This window comes from Talpa occidentalis, unplaced genomic scaffold (genome assembly GCF_014898055.3).
Source record: "Talpa occidentalis isolate TD23 unplaced genomic scaffold, MPIMG_talOcc4v2.1 talOcc4.11, whole genome shotgun sequence".
NCBI lineage: Eukaryota > Metazoa > Chordata > Mammalia > Eulipotyphla > Talpidae > Talpa > Talpa occidentalis.
Window position 1 is genome coordinate 103,068,518 of NW_023601104.1, and position 15,919 is coordinate 103,084,436.

The following is a 15,919-nucleotide window of genomic DNA, read 5'->3' on the forward strand; positions in this document are numbered from 1 at the left end:
CCCAAGAGGTGACTCTGTCTGTACACAGGTGAGACCTCCCCAGGGATGAGACCCTCACCTGTCCAGGTGTCTGTTACTTACTATTACTGGGGGGACCCGGGGAAGGGGTGGGTGTGGCCCAGACACAGACCCTGCAGGCCGGGAGGGGGCAGCACCCAGGCCCACCACCAGGGGGCGCTCCAAGCTCACAGCCTGGACTCAGCTCATGGCTGTGGGGGGACATGGACAGGGACGGGACCTCAGCCTGGACCTCTCTCCAGTCTGACCTCTGCCCTCTCCTAGTGGGTGTCCATTCCTCTGTCCACCTCCGGTCTTTCCTGGGCTCACTCCCCCAGAGCAATGTGTTGATAACCTCTGTGCCTTTGAAATTGTCAGGACAACTGATTGTGTGTTCTGGTCCCGAGACCCAGAGGGATCAGATCACTGTGGTGTCTACACCCCTGTCGCCAGGTCCCAGGGCCTCCAGGAAGGCTGGTGGGAACTCCTGACCAAGTGCTCTGGATCCAGGCCCTGGGAGCTGACCCTGGCCACGTGTGGGGACGTCTAGTGGCAGCTGGCAAGAACCGGGGTTCTGAGGTTTCTGCGTTTGTCTCTGTCCTAGCCAGAAACAACTACTTATCTGAAAGGCCCCTGGTCAGCTCTGGGGGTCCCAGGTCTCCCGGCCTAACCTCTGGTGTCTGTGACGGGGGCACCCGCCACGAGAGCTCTCGGGTGGACCCTTCTCTGCAGAGTCTCCCGGGTTCCCAGGACTGTGGCTGCTCAGTGTCGTGTGTGTTTCTCGCTGAACCTCACGAAACTTTGCTCCTGTCCCGTGAAGAGGACACTGTGTTTCAGGAACGGGGGACAGTGCAGACTGTGGGGTCCGGTGCCCATGGACGCTGTTCCCTCTTCCATGCTGACTCAGGGTGTTCCCAGCTCTGTGTCTCCCGGGGAGGCCTTTATTTTCTCTTTCTCTCAGGAGGGTTTGGCCTCTTCAGGGCCTCCTCTGGCCCCTGTGAAGTGACCATTGTCTTTCTGTGTCCTGCCAAGGGGCCACTGTGCCCTCCCAGAGACTGCAGTGGTCCCCGGAGCACATGGGATTTTTTTCTATGACCAACCTCAGCGCCTGACAGATGCTAGCAACCGCCTCTGACAGCAGCAGCACAAGTGACAGGAACAGATGGAATAAAACTGACCATGTGGAGTGATGCCCACACGCAAGGGTGGAAGGACTGAAGGATGTGACCCCGGGATGCTCCCCGGGGGATGATTTAATACTCATACAACGACACCCGCAGCTTCTCCTCTGGGGGTGGAGACAGACTCACTCCAGAGCCCCGTGGAGAGACCAGGCCCAGGTCAGTACACCCTGAGGGACGAGGCTGGAGTCTGGCCCTGCCCCGCTCAGCCTCTACACAGCTCCGGGAGGAGGACCCCAGGGGCTGAGGACAGAGCAGGCCACGAGGACCAGGGACAGGGACAAGCCCAGGACAGACCCACGGACACGCCGTCAGCTGTCGGGAGCTGCTGCCCTGCAGGGAGCTGGAGTTGTTGGAGCCCCTGTTGACTCTGTACAGGGAGTCCAGGACAGCAGAGGTTCTGCAAACAGAACTTCCTCCCAGAACCGACTCCTGCTCCCTGAGGACGTGCTGCTTCTGCGCATGTCCCCGCTCAGCAGGGCAGCTTGTCCTCAGCAGACACGTGTCCATCTGTGTCAGGAAAGACACAATCGTGTGCCATGTTCTTCCCTTTGGTCCTGTCCTCCATAAAAGCCTGGGCTGGGGGAGTGCGAGGCAGAGCTGCTCTCGATGCGCCCCCAGCCGCCCCCACTGCAGATTCATTGACACCCCGAGTCTCCGCTCATGGCAGGGAACTCCATGGGCCGTCCTGTCCGCGGCCACCAGCTTGTGCTTCTCAGGAACAACCACAGCACAATGGACCACGGGCTGAGATTGGACAGAAAGGGGACGGGACACCTGGATTTCCCCTGCGGAGAAGCTCATCCTGGCAGGACGACAGCCTCTCCAGGTACATACAATGGGATGGTGCCACATGTTACAGGATTTTTGGACTTTACCTTCATAGTTAATATCCAGTAGGTGCTACTGTGACCAGAGGAGGCAATTGATAGAATTTTGATCCTCATGACGTCATGGACACTGGTTTTTATAGTAACTAAGACAGAAAATTATGTTTATGTCTCTGTGTCTGCTCAGTGCTTGTAGGAATAAATCTCTACAAACGTGTCCTTTACACCCTGCCGTGCCCGAGGGCCGAGCAACCCCCACCTCGGGCCCCGGGACGCCTCTCCCCACCCCAGCCCTGGCCTCAGTTCTGCTCTCAGAGGTCAAGAGTTGATTGTCGGTGGGTTCAGACTCTGTGTTCTGTTTCCTGTGTCCACACGTGAGTCAGACCATCCTGAGCGTGTCTTGCTCCTTCTGACTTTCTTCACTCAGCGCCTTCCTGTCCTGGTCCTTCCGTGTGATTCCAAGTGGAAATTTCATACATTCCACAACTGAGCACAAGCCACTGTATAAACCTCTCGTTTTCTGAACCATCCTCTGTCCCCACAGGAAGACGGTTTCCACAAGGAGCCCGTGTAGACACGCCGCGGTCAGTGCAGGAGAAAGAAAAGTCACCCCACACCCTGACTTCGGCTGCTGTGATATGGGTGGACGAGCTCCAATGGGAAGAGAAGAAAATAAAGGTACACAAATGGGTTAAATCCAATAAAAGATTCTTCACAATGAAGAAAATTTAAGTAAAACTAAGAGGCTGCTCACAGATGGGAGAAAATGTTGGCAAATGACACAACTGACATAGGAGTGAGAGATACTAAGACATATAAAGACCCCACAGAGCACGTGTGAGCACCAGCACCTGGGCCTGCGTCCCAGCAAGTAACAGGGGCTCAAGGTCACCAGCTCTGCCCCTAATAAGGGACCTGCTCATCGTGGGTCATGACCCCACGTCCCAGGACCCTCCCGGCTCCTCTGCCCAGACCCAGCCAGAGCTGCTATATAGCAGGACACATGCAAATAGGGCGTCCCCTGCTGCTGAAAACCAGCCCGGCCCGCCCTGCAGCCCGCACAGGAGCCCAGCCCGCACCCAGGGTCCACTCGGGTCAGCACGGACGCGGACACTCGCCATGGAGCGTGGGCTGAGCTGGCTGCTGCTCGTGGCGCTTCTAGGGGGTGATTCCTGGGGCAGGATCCCTGAGGGGGGGGCAGGAGGGGGAAGCAGTGGGCGAGAGCCATGTCCTGACGGGCTGTGTCTGTGTTTGCAGGTGTCCAGGGTGAGGCGCAGCTGGTGGAGTCTGGGGGAGACTTGGTGCCACCTGGGGGGAACCTCAGACTCTCCTGTGCAGCCTCCGGATTCACCTTCAGCAATTATGGCATGAACTGGGTCCGCCAGGCTCCGGGGAAGGGGCTTCAGTGGGTTGCATACATTAATAGTAATGGTGGCAGCACATACTACGCAGACTCCGTGAAGGGCCGATTCAGCATCTCCAGAGACAACGCCAAGAACTCGCTGTATCTGCAAATGAGCAGCCTGAGGCCCGAGGACACGGCCGTGTATTTCTGTGCGAGAGACACAGTGAGGGGAGCGGGTGTGAGCCCAGACACAAACCCTGCAGGACGGGGGCGGGGCTGGGGGCCCACTGGGGCGTGTCAGGACCCCAGGGGCCAGGGACACCGGGAGGCCCAGGGGCTCAGAGCTCAGAGCACAGCTCGGGAGCAGGTGCAGGGGTGGGGGGCAGGGGCTTCCTGTCTGGGGCTCCCTCTGCAAGACCCCAGCACCCCAGGGCACCATTGCTCTCCTCTGAGAGGCGCCCGTTCCCCACATTAGTGGGGAGCCCTAAGGAGGAGGTGACTGTCTGTGCACAGGTGAGACCTCCCTAGGGACGAGACCCTCACCTTTCCAGGTATCTGCAGTTTCTTCAAAACAAGCCCCTAGAGGCTCAGGAGAAACAAATTAGGGTGGATCAACACAGGGGAAATTGGGGAGCGGGAAGAGCTCCTAAGCCCATGGAGGATGCTGACCCTTCCCAGTGTCCTGCCTCCTGTCAGGTCCTGGGGCTGCGGGGTCTCCTGCGTCCCCTCTGCTCGCTGGGCTCAGGGTCCTTAGGGTCACCTGACAATGTGCTGTTTGGAAGGAGACCTGGCAGGAAGGTGCTGTGGGCAGATAATGGTGTCAGTGGGGGATGGTACCCTGGGATAGATCCTTCATTGTTCCCGAACCCCAGGGGGGCAGATGCATCCCAGGGGCTCAGGGCCCCTCCCTGCCCACACCCCACAACTCTTGCTCCTGACCCTTGTCTCCTCCTGTGCTGAGCAGGGCTGGGGTGCCCCAGGGCGCCCTGTGCTGGGGGCTCAGCTCCACCCCAGGGCGTCTGCGCAGGGAAGAGCTGGACACGCCCCTGGAGGAGACACGCGTGACCTGGACACGCCTGTAGGGTCAGCGGGCGCAGGGGGCACGTTGTGAGCCGAGTCGCGTCCTGACTCCAGCCAGGGGAGCCTGACGTGGGAAGATCCGTCCACGAACCTGCGGAGCCGAGTGCGGGTGAATGAATCGTGTCCGTAGAGAGACACGCGTGACGACACACGTGACGAGAAAGAGGAAGGAGGAGAAGCCTCGGCTAGAAAACCGTGACCCGCAGAGTCGGGGCCTCCCGCCCACGGGCAGGGAACGGCCTGACGGGGCAGCAGCGTCCGCCTCGCGCGGGAGCCGGGGCTGAGGTCTGTCCCCCGCGGGTCCCCAACAGCCGACGGCGCCGAGTCAGACTTTCCTGAACCCAAACAGGCGCCGTCTCGTGTGGTTGTGGGTTTCCCGAGGTTGAAAGACTTTCCAGAGAAACTTTCATCACGTTTATCCCCGCAGGAGCTCATGGTGGGGAGACCAAGGCCCGTCCTGCTGGCCCAGAGGACAGAGGGCAGGGCCACCGCCCACCACGTCCACGTCCCAGGCGGGGCCCGTCCGTGAGCCGGGCCGTGAGGGCCAGACCGAGGTCGAGGGACCCGCGGCCTCCCCACGCGCAGGGACGGGCGCCCGCTGCGAACCCTCCCTGGTCACTCCCTGGCCTGGGCCCGGGCTCTGGTCACTCAGGTCAGGTCTCGGGCGGAGCCGCGTCCAGACAGGAGGAGCTGGTGGGTCTGGGCCTCTGCCAGCGGGGCTCCTGGGAGGTCAGGGCCGACCCGGGGGTGGGGGTGAGGGCAGGAGACTGAGGGGGACACTCCTTGTCCCAGGTGTCCTGTCCAGGGGCAACTCAGAGTCGGGCTGGGCTGGTGACCCCAGACCTGCCCTGCCTTTGACGTCCCGGGCTCTGTCTCCTCTGGGGATGGTGGTCTGGATCCCCAGTGTCCCGGGCAGGGCAGGGTGGCTGGACGTGGTCACTGCAGTGGGTCACCCTGAGCACAGACGACAGCCCCGCTCCGGGCCCCTGTCCATCTCTGCTGCCCCGGCCCGAACCCGCTCTCCCTGCAGCTGAGCTCCGTGACCCGAGGACACGGCCATGTTTGCTGGGGGGACCAGGGGAGGGCGGGTGTGGCCCAGACACTGAGCGGGAGGGCAGCTGGGGGCCCAGGACCAGCAGGGGCACGGGCACCCCAGTATGATCGGACTCCAGCGTCTCAGGGGACACCAGGGAGCCGGGTTCCCGGTTGATGTTAGGAGTTAATTTACGGCTCATGAACGACACTGAGTGTTGAGCAGCTGTCCCTGGACCACACGTGACTGTGGACAGTCTGAACGCGGCTCCCCCGGAAAACAGGATGAAGCTAAACGGGAGCGATGACGTCATGGATGCAGGACACTTGGGAGAAGGCCCGACCCCCAACGCTGGTCACCAACGTCAGCAACTAAGGACAGACAGGAACGTCTGAGCCTTGATCCGTGAAACCTAGAAACACCGGCGGCCAGAACCTTCCTGAGTCGGAGCCGCCAGAAACCTCCCCGTGCAGGGCTGACGGAGCCGGGCCCTGGACAGCCCTCACGTGCACGCGTGTGGTGTCCGCGCTGGTGCAGGAGCAGCTGAGGCCCAGAACGGCCGCGACACAGAAATAAACCGCGACTGTTTGCAGGTGACGTCAGCGTTTACACGGAAAGTGCAGTAAGACCCCAAACATTCCACTTAGTAATAGGAACAAATAAGAACAACCAGCAAAGCATCCCCACTTGAAAATGCCCCAAGTGGGCCTCCCCGGTGGCGCAGCGGTTGGGCGCTGGGTTGGGAAGCTGCCCGCAGCCTCTGCAGCGCTGGTTTGATCCCCGGCCTCAGGGCGAGGGTCCCACATGGCGCGCAGACCCCTCCTGCCGCCCGCTGCTCCCCTCAGCAGTGTCCTTCGGTCCTCCTGCCTGCTCTGCTCCCCGCTCTGGCTCTGGTGAATCCTCTCACCCTCCCGCGCTTCTGACTGTGCCCAGGGCTTGTGTAAATAAAGAAATAAAGAAATAAAGAAATCTTTAAAAAAAAATATTTTGGAAGAAACTTTAAAAAAAAAATATATCAAACCCTCAACCCTCTCCTCCCCACAGACACGCGGGGTCTGGAGCCTGCACGTCCCTGCCCTGACGCGGCTTCTCCCCGTCTCCGTGGGCCTGTCGGGGTCTCCGTGTCCCTCCCCACGTCTGCTGCCCACAGGGGCAGCGTCCCCCTCGCTTCTCACACGAGGATCCTTCCCGTCTCCCCGATGTGAGACGCGGGGTGTCTCCGCGGGGTGAGAGCCCCGTTTGCTCAGACGTTGTGGAGGCTCCGGCGTCTGTGGGGTCGGGATGCGGGTCTGCGGCGTCTCTGCCGGGGCGACGTCCTTGTCTGTCTCAGGGTCGGGACCCCGGGGCCTCTTGACCTGCTCCTGCAGCGCAGCCCCCCCGGGTCCCTGCGGAGGGAGAAGCTCGGGCCGGGGTTCCCCGGGGGTCGGGGGCTCACGAATAAGACCCGCAGGCCCCGTGGTGCTGTGAGGGGAGACTCGGGATCCTGTGTCCACTGTCCTGCTGGCAGCTGGTCCGTGGGTTTCTGTCCTCCTGACTCTGTCCTGAGGGGATGTTTGCGCCTGAGGTTCTGTGCGTCTGTTTCTTGCTCCTCCCAGTTGCCGGCCCAGACACGACCCCGGAGCCCCCAGGACCCTCCCTCTCCAGGGTCTGTGGCCGCGTCTCCTCCTCCATTTCCCTTCTTGTCATGAGTGTTTTGTCTCATTTTTCCAATCAGGGCTCAGAATTTGTCTACACTGTTTATTCTGCAAGCTCCACCCTTGCTCATCACTGTGTCACTGAGCTGTCTCTTCACTCGTTGTTCCTTTTTTCTTGCTCTAAATTGTATTTCCTCCTTCTACTGGCATTGGATTCTGCTTCTGATGTATTGATTCTTTTGAGTATTTCAAAAACAATTTTTGAATGGTTTCCAGCAGTTTCTGGATAATTGCTTCAGGGACAATGTCCGTCTAATCACCGAGCCTCCCCTGTGTCCCCTGGGTCAGGCCTGCTCTGTCCCTCCCTGGGGGGTGTTGGCCGAGTCACAGGCTCTGGCCACGGGTCGTGACTCCACCTGCTCTGTCTCTGCGGGGACGTGTCTCATTCCATCCCCCACGAGCCACCGTCGGGCCGCGGGGTCGTCACGGTCTCCCCTGGGAACGTTTCTCAGGCTCTCCCCGTGCGGACAAGTCCCAGTTTGGGGCCCCTGTGCCCGGGGACGACACAGACACGATCCCCACGGTCACAACGTGTGGCACCTGCTGTTCACTGTCCTCTGGGGAAAAGCGGGTTCACATCCTCGCGTCTGCTCCTCGGGTCCCGGGTCCACACTCGCACAGGCGCCCTCACACTCTCCATGCCCTGGGCTCCCCAGGGCCCCCACACATTCCATGGGCTGCTCCTGCCCCACACCCGTCCCCCCCCTCCCCTCGGTGGCCCCAGTTCTGCACTCACACGTCCAGGTGTATTTCCGCTTTGGTTCCTGCTGCCCCTTTGCCTGTTTCTCTGTCTGCACACGGAGGTGCCGACAGCGTGTGTCTTTCTCCTGCACTCGCTGCTCTCAGCGCCGCCTCGCAGGTCCCCCAAGCTGCTGCCAACGCGGCCGTCTGTCCTGCGCTACAGCCTCGGGCTGCGCCGTGAAGAAGCGCCTCGTGCTGCAGAGCCGTCCGTGTCCTCCTCACAGGCGGTTTCCCCCGGCTGTGCCCGCAGGGCCGCGTCAGCACAGGGGAAGGCCAGGCCAGCGCCCTCGGCACGGCCCAGGGGACGTCCGCGTGGCCTGGACGCCCGAGACCGGGGAAGCCAAACGATGTTAACACATGGGGCGACAACGAATTAAAATGGTTCCGGGAATGAAAGAAACGATCAGAAACACAAAGATGTGGGGGCCTCCATGAGTCACAAGGGGTTAATTCTCTGCACCATGGAGCTAATCACAGCCTCTGCAGCATGAGCTCGATCCCCAGCCAAATAGCTAAACCACACAGGGAAGCAGACCCTCCTGTCTCCCCACTGCTCCCCTCAGCAGTGTGTCTCAGCATCTGCCTGTTCTGCTCCCCACTCTGTCACTCGTGAATCCTAAACCCTGCAACTTTGACCAACAAATCAGTTCTTGTATGCATAAATAAATAATCTTCAAAGAAAAAAGACACCCGTGGAGTTGGATGAAATATGTGCATGTGACATATCAGGCAAAGGGCTGACCCAAGATACATAAAGATCTGGAAAAAAAGACCCCACAGAGCACGTGTGAGCACCGGCACCTGGGCCTGCTTCCCAGCAAGTAACAGGGGCTCAGGGTCACCAGCTCTGGCCCTAATAAGGGACCTGCTCATCGTGTGTCATGACCCCACGTCCCAGGACCCTCCTGGCTCCTCTGCCCAGACCCAGCCAGAGCTGCTATATAGCAGGACACATGCAAATAGGGCGTCCCCTGCTGCTGAAAACCAGCCCGGCCCGCCCTGCAGCCCGCACAGGAGCCCAGCCCGCACCCAGGGTCCACTCGGGTCAGCACGGACGCGGACACTCGCCATGGAGCGTGGGCTGAGCTGGCTGCTGCTCGTGGCTCTTCTAGGGGGTGATTCCTGGGGGCAGGATCCCTGAGGAGGGGGGCAGGAGGGGACGCAGTGGGCGAGAAGCCATGTCCTGACGGGCTGTGTCTGTGTTTGCAGGTGTCCAGGGTGAGGCGCAGCTGGTAGAGTCTGGGGGAGACTTGGTGCCGCCTGGGGGGTCTCTCAGACTCTCCTGTGCAACCTCAGGATTCACCTTTAGCATCTACTGGATGCACTGGGTCCGCTAGGCTCCAGGGAAGTGGCTGGAGTGGGTTGGAGTTATAAAGGGTAATGGTGACACAAACTACGTAGACTCCAAGAAGGGCCGATTCACCGTCTCCAGAGACAACGCCAAGAACTCGCTGTATCTGCAAATGAGCAGCCTGAGGCCCGAGGACACGGCCGTGTATTACTGTGTGAGTGACACATTGAGGGGAGCTGGTGTGAGCCCAGACACAAACCCTGCAGGACAGGAGGGCGGGGCTGGGGGTCCACTGGTGCGTGTCAGGACCCTACGGACCCGGGGACACCAGGAGGCCCCGGAGGCTCACAGCTCAGAGCACAGCCCGGGAGCAGGTGCAGGGGTGGGGGGCAGGGGCTTCCTGTCTGGGGCTCCCTCTGCAAGACCCCAGCTCCCCAGGGCACCATGCTATCCTCTGAGAGGTTCCCGCTCCCCACATTCCTGGGGCGCCCCAAGGTGGCGGTGACTCTGCTGTGCACAGATGAGACCTCCCCAGGGACGAGACCCTCACCTGTCCAGGTGTCTGTTACTTACTATTACTGGGGGGATAAGGGGAGGGGCGGGTGTGGCCCAGACACAGACCCTGCAGGAGGGGGCAGCACCCAGGCCCACCACCAGTCTACTGATACATATAATTTAATGCCTAATGTAGTTTTCTGATAAATTTTTCTCTTTTTATGACCAAGAACAAAAAATGAAGTAATGTTAGATCTTCAGCCCCACGGTGTGAGGCACAAAGAATCTTCAGCCCCACGATGTGAGGCGCTCCGAGCTCACAGCCCTGGACTCAGCTCATGGCTGTGGGGGGACATGGACAGGGACGTGACCTCCAGCCTGGACCTGCCATCCATCCGATCCCTGCCCTCTCCTAGTGGGTATTCATCCCTCTGTCCTCCTCGGGTGCAGCCTGGGGTCACTCCCCTAGTGCATCTGTTGATGACTTCTGTCCCTTTGAAATGTGTCAGAACAACTGATTGTCTGTTCTGGTCCTGAGACCCAGTGAGATCAGATCACTGTGGTGTCCACACCCCTGTCACCAGGTCCCAGTGTCCCCCAGGATGGCTGGTGGGGACTACTGATGAGGGTCCTGGATCCAGGCTCCGGGAGCTGAGCCCTGAACCTGTGTTTAGAGGAGACCCTGGCAGCTGGCGGGTGAAAGGTCTATCTATGCAGGAGGCCAGGATACAGAAGCCAACCAGGAAGCCCACCTGGGGGGCATGAATGCGGATACCTGCCTGGAGGATTCAGGCAGTGAGCCTCCCCCCTCCCCCTATGAGTCTCTTCTCAGACAAAGAACCTCTACCTGCCCCACAAAACTGCCCCTGCCCAACAAACTTTTTCACGCCGAATGAACCCAACTTCCCACCTGACCCCTCCTTACCCTATAAAACCCTGCTTCCCCCTTACAACGTGCACTTGAAGTCCGCCCGGGGCGCAATAAACTTTCCCTCCCTTTGAGAAACTTAGCCTGGCTCTCCTCTTTACCGCGCCGAACCTTTCATCTTGGTGCCGAAACCGGGAAGGCCGTGTTCCCTGGCACCGGGGCCGCCTTCTCGTCCCTGGGACTCTCCTCTCCATTGCAGACGCCTCACACCCACCACTGGCCTTGATCCTTGGGGTAAGTCACTGCCTGACCCTCCTTCCTGGGAGGCCCTCGCCTCTGGCTATCCGGCTCCTCTCCTGACCCCCACCTTGGTTGGCTGTTCCGTAAGCCGTGGGCCCACGTCAGCCGACTCCCGTTACACCTACACCCTGGGTCTGGGGACGCCTGTCCAGACTCGGTGCCCGGATCCTAGGCACAACTGAGCGGTGGAGACGTCCCCCTCGCTTGTCTGCCTCCGTTCCGAAGGCCAGGACCAAATTGGGGGACGCCGCGATGCGGGGCCTGTGTCCCAGATGGCCAGATCAGGTTCGTGGGACGCTGCATCCTGACTCTGTGCCCCCGTTAGTTGGGAAAGGAGCAGACTTAGTCATGGGGTCCGCAAATTCCAAGCCGAGCCCGGCCACCCCACCGGGATGCCTTCTCTCAAACCTCGGTCCATTGGGACTTAGGCCGGATAAATGCCCTAAGCGTCTCGTCCTTTACTGCAACACTCATGGCCTCAGTATCAGTTGGACAATGGCTCCCACTGGCCCGAACATGGCACTTTTGACTTCTCGGTCCTCACAGACCTGCACAATTCTGTCCCCGCAATGGAACATGGTCAGAGATCCGTAGGGCCAGGCTGGCTTTCTCTTGCGCTCCGCCCCTTCCTTCCCTCCTGAAAACCTGCCAGACTTTCTAAGTCTCGAGACTCCTCTCTGTCTTCGCCCTCTCAGGACCCCTCTTCTGCATTCTCTGATCCTCTAGATTCTCAGTCTTCACCTCCTCCAGCTCCCCATCCAGGCCCTCCCTCCCCTTTCTTTTCACCTCCCAGCGGCCACACCCTCTCCCTGCTGACCCTCTTCTCCCTCCCCGCGGGGTAGTGGGTGGGACTGAAGGAGGAGGTAGAGTCCATGTTCCTTTCTCTGTCTGATCTCTCCCAACTTGAAAAGCGTCTTGGCTCTTTCACAAACGATCCCACTACCTACACCTAAATTTCATGATCTTACCCAAGCCTATGACCATACATGTCATAATTACATGTTCTCTTCTCTTCCACCCTGACCTCTGACCTGTCCCCTAGCTGGTCTCCAACCAGCAGCGCCTAAACCTACAGACTTTCATAAGCTCAGAGAGATTACCCCGTCTTCCTCAAAGAACCCTCCTGACTTCCAAAGGCTGAGGACAGTCCTCAAACCCCTATCCGGGATCCGCTGAACGTGGCCTTTACAGTATTTAACAACCGGGAGGAACGGGACAGGGCAGAGAGGGAACTCCGCAGTCGCCAGAAGGCTGAGCTTCAAGCCCAGGCCCCAGTAGCTGCCTTGAGACCGCCAGGCCCTGCTCCTCCCACGACCGCAGCCCGACAGAGACGACCATGGCCCCATGGGCCCCAACCGACCCCCACCGGGAGCCTGCTTCAAATGTGGCGGAGAAGGCCACTGGTCCAGACACTGCCCCACCCCCCGCCCTCCAGGACCGTGCCTCATCTGCAACGGCCAGGGTCACTGGAAAAGTGACTGTCCCTGCACGCCTGGCTGTGGTGGGCCAGTCCTTCCAGCCCCTGCAACTCTTGCCACCGGCGGTCTTGGGTTTGGCGGCTGAGGACAGAAGAGGCCCAGACTCAGACTCCAATAACCTTTGAAGAGCCCAGGGTGACGGTCAGGGTAGCAGGTAAGTCCATCTCCTTTCTGGTGGACACGGGGGCTGCCTTCTCTGTCCGCCCCTCCTATTCCAGTCAAGTGTATCCTTCTCAGGCCTCGGTTACGGGTGCTGGCGGCCTTTCCTCTCAGCCCAGGACCACCGGTCGGCTCTTTCTAGTCATGCCTCCTTGCCCCACACCGCTCCTGGGTCGCGACCTCCTGACCAAACACAGGGCTACTCTCTCATGGTTCCAAGACCCTAGTGCTGCTCTCACCCTCCCACGGCTGCAAACATCTCCTCATCCTCCTCAGGACTCGCGCTGTCCCGCCGTCTCCTTCCACTGTCAACCCCCTGTTCTGGAATATCTCTATCCTGATTGTCGCCACCCATCGTACCCCAGTCCTCATTCGCCTTAACGATCCCTCTTCTTTTCCCTCTCACCCCCAGTTTCCAGTTTCCCTCACTCACCGTCAGGGTCTCAAACCCATCAGCCAACGACTCCTGGGAAAGGGACTCCTTACTCCTGTCACCTCGCCCTGTAATTCTCTATTCTCCTTGTTAAAAAAGCCTGATGGTTCTTATCGCCTAGTTCCAGACCTTCGCCTCATCAACAAAGCGGTGGTGCCTATCCACCCATTAGTGCCAACCCCTACACCCCTCTGTCTCATCTACCGTCTTCCACCACACGCTTCTCTGTACTTCACCTCAAAGGTATTTTTTTACCATCCCTCTGGATCCTCAATGTTATTTACTTCCTATTTGCTTTCACTTGGGAAAATCTGGACACACCTCCCAGCAACTGGCCTGGAATGTCCTGCCTCCGGTGGCCGGGACAGCCCTCATCTGCCTGGTCAGGCATGAGCCGGTGATCTCTCGGCACGTCACGCTCCACCCCGCACTCTCCTCCCGGATGTGCCGACTCCTCCTCTGCCACTGTCTCAGCAACACACGGCGCAGCTCCTCGCCTTCCTGTGCTCCCAAGGATACCGCGGCTCCCCCTCCAGAGCCCGGCTCTCAGTTCCCACAGCCGTCTCTCTGGGTTTTGCTTGTTTCCTTTGCGCTTCCCTTCAGAGGCCTCGACTGGTGGCAGTTCCAATGAATCTCAATACCACGACCACCGAAATAACGGACGCTGCTTGCCAGACCCCCCAACTCTCAGTCCCCCTATGGGACTCCAATCGCAGCTACCCCTGCTATCAAACGGATGCCCTTGTCGGCCTCCATTCCTGTGCTTCTAGCTTTTCGGTTACTTCTGTGCTCCGAACAACAGCAAAGGGAAACTTTTCCTGGTGCAACGGCTCTCTCTCTCGGTGTGTTAATTCTGCCACTCCAGGCCCATGTGTGCAAGTCCTCGTGGTCCCACAGTTAACTCTGCACGGACGGTCTGAGCTGGGATGGTTAATCCACCACATCGGATAAGCGGGCGGCCTTTCTTCCAGTCACGGTTGGAATCAGCCTGGCATCATCGACAGCAGCTGCAAGTACGGCGGGTGGGGCCCTGGGACACAGCCTGGTTTCTGCCCAGGAATTTCATGAAAGAATAGATACCTCCTTAGAAAAGACCTGTGTGTCTTCAGCGTCATTACAAAGACAGCCCCCCTGCCTGGCACAGGTCACTCTCCAAAACCAGCGGGCCCGGGACTTGTGAACAGCTAATAAAGGGGGTACCTGCCTGCTCCTCAGGGAAGAATGTGATTACTAGTGAAACCGGGGACTCCAGTTCTCCCCTGACATGGTTTCAAAACCCTATAGTGTCATGGCTCCTCCCACTCTTGGGCCAATACTAATGAGAACCTTACTTTTTCTTTTCGCTCCTCGCCTCCTAAAATTCATACCGGCTCGCAGTCGGGAAATGTCTCTTACCACCCTTAACCAGCTCCTTCTCCACCCGCATTCTCCCGAGGTGATGTGGACGCCCGTCTTAGTGGGGACATTTCAGCTTTTCACCGTGAATGTGGCGGTGGCTGAGGGTTTCTCACCCTCAACTTTCAAAATATTCATCCAGTTCCTCTAATTCCAGATTTGCAGAATAACCACCCTGGATTGTACCAACATCGTCTCCAGAACCTCCTGGTTGTCTCTGGGATCCTCTCTGCCCCCAGGCTTGACTCTGGCCCTGGGGAGTGCAGAGACCGGGGGCTGCGGGAGGGAGACGCATCATTCCTCACCAGGTCACGAGGTGCGTCGGGACAAGCTGCCTCCTGGGAGGGGTTCGTCTTTCTCCACTTTCCCGAACAAAACTCCTGTTGTCCCGGGAAGGATGCTCAGCGATGGGTCCCTCAGCTTGTGTCCATCCCCCCGCGGACTCTCAGGGAAACGCCGACTGTGCCCCAGAACAGGCCCGTGAGGCCCGGCCCTGTCCAAGCTGCAGAGAATCTGTGTTTCCTTCTCTCTCTCTCGGAACTGCAAGACCGGCCTGGCTGGACGCCAAGGGACGCAGGGACAGAACCTCAGCAGTGGTGGCTCCGGGTCAGCACCTTCCAGACCCTGCCTCTGACCCTCCCGGCGTCCTGACCGATCCCCTAAGAAAGGCCTCGGCAGGACTTGGCTGGTGAGATACATGCTTTTCTCCCACTTAGAAAATCGAAGACATTGAAATATACCACCAATGTCATTTCCCCTTTACAAACCTAAAATACTTCATTTCTATAATTTCTCTGTCCTCTCTTCTCCTTAGTTTGCATCTGAGTGACCCCCAGGAAGATGGGCCCAGGTGAGGGTCCCTCCCCCACACGCACACCTGAGTCTCCGTCACCCACGAGGGCTGAGGCCTCACAGCTATCACCACGCAGATGCTCAGAGGCTGTCGGGACAGTAACTTCTCTGTGTCCGTCTATGACACTATTTCCTCCATGTCCACTCACGGTGCCCTGTGCACCAGGCCCTGCACCCCTGAGCTACCAGGACATGAGCTTCCGTCATGGAGAGACATGGGGACCTTAAAGGTCATGGGTAACTGATAGAGTCGACATCGTTGGCAGGGAGGGGGCAGAGGACACCTCATGTTGACGGATAGGGACAGTCCATCCAACAGTGGCCGAACTGCCTCAGGGCCCCAAACTCTGGACGCCACCCCCCAGGAGAGCCACACTGGGCAGAGGGACTGAAATGGCATGAACCACACACCTCCCTGCTGTCACGTGTTCTAAGGCAGCTCCCTGTGCACACCTGCCCACAGGTGAGATGTTGACCACACAGACGTCCATCCTGTTGTGTTCAGGGACCTCACACTATTCTCAGCACTGGTTGAGCAACCCCCCCACTCACACCACATCACACCCAGGTCGCGTTTCCACAGACGACCCCACAGAGCACGTGTGAGCACCAGCACCTGGGCCTGCGTCACACAAGTAACAGGGGCTCAGTGTCACCAGCTCTGGCCCCTAATAAGGGACCTGCTCATCGTGTGTCATGACCCCACGTCCCAGGACCCTCCCCGGCTCCTCTGCCCAGACCCAGCCA